Below are 5,827 nucleotides of genomic sequence, written 5' to 3'. Positions count from 1 at the left end.
TAACCTCCGGCTCTGATGGACCACTTGGCTCGTAAACACTTACTTTTTTACTTTTACTTTTTATAATTATTTCCATTAACACTATATTGCTTTCTGGGGTTAGAAACGGGAGCTCCACTTTTAGGCTTGGCTAAATCTATATATTAGGTCGTTTGCAACCTTTTTTGAGACAGAGGTGATAACGGTGTAATGTAATGTAATGTACAAATACTGGGGGACGAACAAAGAAAGCCAATGAGAGGTCTTTTCCCTCATCATTTGTTTTGTCCACCAAATGGCGGCGATGACGTCACGTGAAATTAAACCACGCCTATAAATGCGGATAATTTATTCAAAACATGCAAAGGGTTCAGGCAATAGATGAAATGGGAAAAAGAATTCAATGGTTAAGTTTCGCTTCAAAAGCATGAAGTCACTGATAACTGGCCTCAAACGGTGTATAGACCGTTGTTAGTAACGGTAATAAGACTGAGTGGAGTCCAATCCCAGTCTCGACCCCAGAGCTCTTCTCTTGACTAAGGGAGAGAAGAGCTTTGGGGAACCCTGAAACAAAGTGTCTTCTCATTGGTTTTCGTGAAGAACAATCAAAGGCGTCTCTTATTGGTGCATTCATGTTAGCACGAGGAGTGCGCAGGCGTAGTAAGGCTCAAATAACCAATAGGCCATTTCCGAGTTCATGTCTACCTCCTTTTCAAAGCGAGTCTCACTGCGAAGTCTTTCTTATGAAAATTAGTTTTCATTCATATGGAAAGTAGAACTAATTACCATCCCAAAAACTTCGCACTTAAACTCACTTTGAAGAGGAGGCAGACATGAACTCGGAAATGGCCTATTTTTGGCTATAAGAACTTTTCGGCGCATGTTCTCCTACATGGAGTTTCCCAGAGCCTTGCGTCGATCCTAGGCTCCCGTGACGAAGATGAGTCCAATTTGATCTGTATTTGTTTATCACGAGTATGATTACTGACCGAATTGGACGACACGAAGTCTTCTTACCAATTAATCATAAAAATTAAAATTTCCGAGAAAAGAAGAAGAGCCAAGTTATGAGAGAAAGGGAAAATTTGCATTAACAGACTAACAAAGGAGGCGTAAATTGTTTGATGTCACTCTGAAAGAAAGAAAGCCCCAATTTAGGAGCCGGTACACTTTCTAGGTGATTGAAACCAAGGTTGCGATTGATTGATTTAAACTACAATTTTGAGTGTGATTGGCTTATTGAACTGTCCAATACCAAACTGTCCGATAACAACTTGTAAGTGAATTAGCGGAAAATAGAAGTTTCTTCAACCAATCACAATCAAGGAAATTGTAATTTTTATGATTAATAATATAAGTATAATATATTTTGTTTGTAACGTACCCCTTCAGACAAAGTTCACAGCAGCGACAGATAGAAAACTTGCTCGACAAACAAAGGAGGTTAATGAGAGATTTATTGTTTGTGGCATCCGACACGGCGTCCGTGACATAACGCGAAAGGCACGTATTGTTTTTTTTTATTGTCCGTACGTTTCGCAGGTTGTTACGCAGAGGATGACGTGTCCAACAAAAATAAACTTTTTCCGTGCTGTTATCGTGTCCCAAATCCACCTGCTTCTAAGGTCAACATTTTCTCCTCTAAAATTAAGACTCGGCCTTTGACCACGTGACTGGTTCAGTACCTTCTCATTGGTCACACATCAAAAACTAAGAAAAGGCACATATTGCGTCAACCCGACTTTACCTTGCTCCTTCAATTAAATCAATGACAATGACAAAAATGCTTCTGCCATATTTTCTTATTATTTTGTTTTTAATATCTTTCATAGGTAAAGATAATTTCAGTTGTAAGATCTTGTTTTTAAAAACTAAATAAAACTTTCATCTTGAAATCTCAGCGTTTTTCACGAAATCCATGCATTTGGTAAGTCTACGCTAGCCTTCTGCACGGTTTTTTACCAAAATGCTCAATGCGCACGTGACGCTTGCAGCGCATGTTTTCAAACCGTTTTTTGCGGCGTTGTCGATACAAATTTGATTACAAAAATTTCGACACATAAAGATTCTTTCCCGTTATAATCATGCATTAATTGTGCATGAAAAATCATGGCATAATTTGCTCGACGCCATTGCAATTTGCAGTCAGACGAGTAGATTTTCAAAGGACGCCAAATTAGTAACAATAGCACTGATTTTCACGGCGAAAGCACACCGGTGACGTTTTCCTCGTGTAGTTGTTGAAAACATGGGTTACACGCGGCACACTTTGTTGTCACTTCGATCAGGCATTGGAATTCACGCCTACCAGCCAATCAGCGACCTTCTTGAACGGAATAAATTGAGGCCCAATTTGGAGACTCATCGCTTCGCCTTCGGGCAAACAGCTTGTTGCCTTTGCTGAGGACGTTTATCTAGCTATCGTTGCTGGAAGAAGAAGTGATCTTGACGAACATGACGCTGCGTTCCGGACACAAGGACGACTTCGGAGAAGACAAGTAAAAAGACGCACCACAGTAAAGGTGAAGTATGTGCGTGCAAAAACAAATGCGCGGCGCACAAAGTTATCACACTTAAGTGGGAACCTTTTTTTGTTTTCTTGAACATTTCAATTGAGAATTAGCTCTTGTTAAGTAAATTCTGCCTTGGAAAAGTCGAGTTTTATATGCTTTCACAGTAATCCTTTCTCTAAAATGTCTTCGAAAAAGAAAACCATCAAATCTTGGTAACCAAAGTACTTGTTAGAAAACTCAAAAATATTACTTTCCAAATTTCTAAGCGGCTTTTTGACGAGAATAAAGAGAATTTCATCGATAACAGACACGGCAAACAAAACATATCGTTGTAGTTGCGCTTTGCAAACTAGGAAAGCTCTCTACTTGAGTGAGCGAACGATTTGGATCTTATTCTACAGTCATCGTAAAATTTCTTTGGATAAACCGCGTTTCATCTCGCTTCTTTAAGATCGGACGCGATGCAAATTGTGACTTCAAGTTAATGTTATTACCTTCTTTGTGGTAATTTAAGTGTTCAAGAATTTCGCATTTTTGTTGATAAAATTGATCTCCACCTACAGCCAGACTAGCAAATACAAACAAAGTCTGGTCCTACCCGAACAAACCCGACCAAATCCTATAGTAACGTTCGGCAACTCTATACCTGTTAACTCTTAAAAGCGCAGCCCAATTATTAAGACTAAATTCAAACTTTTGTTACGCACTCCTTTCAGTTACTTCAAATGCACAAATGCTTATACTATTTTTTTAGGTGTGGCGCGTTTAATATTATTTAAAATCTTATCTGTAAAAAAAAGAGTTAGGAAACTAGTTATTTTGCGATGTTTTGGTCTATGTCCTCATTAGGCAGGCGAATGAATGGACAAAGGCAAATAAATTATACGGACACTTGACAATAAAAAAAATAACAATTTAACGCATGAGACACTATTCAGTCACCACGCCCCCTGAATTCACCACATTTGTATTCTCAATATTGGACTGGAAATAGCTTGCAGTGGAGACTAGCTCCAGTCCAATACTGAGAATACGAATATTTAACAACTATTCTGACCGAAGTGGAGGTGGCTAGTGTGGCGAGGTAAATATCCACTACTAGCCACCGACACTGAGGTGAATAGTTCTTGTAGTATATACCAAAACAGTGAGATAATATAGCACAAAAAGACTATTTTTCAAACTCATTATTCCTCCAACGATTACAGTATTTTCGGGCGCAAATCCCGTGCGAGTTGCCCGGAGGTGAATAGTTAACAATTATTCTACGAGGGCGCGCTGGATATGAAATGATATATATAACCAACGGGGCGGGTAGCGCCGAGTTGGTTATGATCATTTCATATCCAGTAAGCCCGAGTAGAATAATTATTTTATTAAAACCCCAACATCACAACTCTTTATGTTGAATTTATTTGGCCATTTTTTTCTCGGAGCCGCAAAACTGTGTATTTGCTGCTGTGTTCATTGACCATATTTGGTAGTGCAGGTATATGAGCTGATAACCTGTGTCCGGCGAGCCAATAGACCAATTCGGCTAACTCAATGTTGTACCCAATTCAAATCTCTCGGGGTTAAGATTCTTTGTGTGTTGAATTTGCACGACAATGAAGCATTCACATTTAAATGATATGGAAATACTTGGAACAAAACGTTTTATTCCCAAAAGATTTGAATTGGGTACAACATTGAGTTAGCCGAATTGGTCTATGAAAATGCTGGAAATGTGATATCCGTAGTTCAGTTTTTAATAACAAAGGATATCCGGAGTTTGAACTGCCAATCAGAGCGCGCTTTGAACGCTATCCACTGTTTTAGTGTATACTAAAGTTTCATATCATAGAACATGCCACCTTGTCCTCCCCTCCCTTATTTCTTCTAGTCTTCTTCCCATTTTAACTAGTTTTCTCCCCCTTCTCTATTTTTCCCTCTCCTCAACGAGTCCCCATACTTTTTTTTTATAATCATCATGACAACCTTGTAATTTCTTCTCTTTTTTTTTCCCCTAAAATTGTCCTTATCGGTAGGCTTCATGAGGTCATGTAATGCTCTCGCGATTCCGTCCTTTGCACCGCAGCCCGTCTCTACAAACCTTTTTGTTTTCATGAGGTCATTGCCTAATCCCTCCCCTATATTAAATTTAGATTGCCTGTCCATAAGACATTCACAATTCGCTCAAATTGGATCAGTGTAAATTTAAGTTGGCAAAAATCGTCTTGATGTACCATTTCTCGGACCTTTCCGACTTTAGCGTCATGAGCGGACTATATTGGAAACAAGAACCTTTTCATTTACGTTCAGTATTTATTTACCAAACCTTGTTTCAAGCCACCTCCGTCCCCTGATATAGAACCAGCTAATTGATATCAAAGGGCTCGCCTTAATTACTCGGAAATCTTTCGATTAGATAACGTATTAATCATCGCCTCAACTTTTAGGAGCAAAGAAAATACGAACTATGACCGAATTTGTTATGTGATATGTCACCCGTTTGAATCATTTCATCTTGCAGCACACAATCTGTTCTTACAGGAACTCTTAGCGGTAAGGACTTTCATTGATCCCATAAAAATAATCGATGATCGTTATATTAGATCTGTCAGTAATTTTTAATGGCCTCGGTATTTCCATACTTTTCACCAACGGTATCCGTCCATCTCGCAACTCAACCCAATACAAATAGAAAATGCAATACACTGTACCTGACCACGTCTAACGTATTAGCTGTTTTGCTTGCATTTTGGCAGAGTATTTTAACTAAACGAAGACCGCGTCAATCTTCAGAAAACGCACATAAAAGAAGTTATGGCGAGAAAAGGTCATTGCCCATAGTGTGATAATTTTTGCGCGACGTGCCTGGTGAAAAAAAGAAAAAGTGGCTCTGCAACTGTACAACAGATAAAATGTACAATATCGCGAAATATTTGTAATATTTTTGTGCGTTTTCTATAGAATAACTCGTACAGTACTTTTTAGTACTATCAGTCATGTTTACTTTTTTAAGTTTTAGCCGCTTTTACTCATCTACAAACCCGAAAATGGACTACAATAATTGCCATGGAAATCGTAAGTACTCTTTTTGGTCCACACTAGCATTAATTAATCTCCACACTGAACTTCCCTATTTTACCCGTACTTGGAGGCCTTTTGCAAAAATTCCAATTCTACGCGTTTTATTAAAGACTGCTATCATAGAAAAGCAAGCTCTTTAACCCTCTTCATTTGAAAAATATGCTTATAAGGGTCCCCTTATCCAGTCCATTTTTACAGCCATTGTTTATTTCGGTCTCATTCGTTTTTACAAATGATTAATTGTTAAACCGATTTAAACATTT

Source organism: Montipora foliosa, chromosome 13 (assembly GCF_036669935.1).
Source record: "Montipora foliosa isolate CH-2021 chromosome 13, ASM3666993v2, whole genome shotgun sequence".
In the NCBI taxonomy this organism is placed as follows: domain Eukaryota; kingdom Metazoa; phylum Cnidaria; class Anthozoa; order Scleractinia; family Acroporidae; genus Montipora; species Montipora foliosa.
This window is presented reverse-complemented; position numbering follows the sequence as displayed.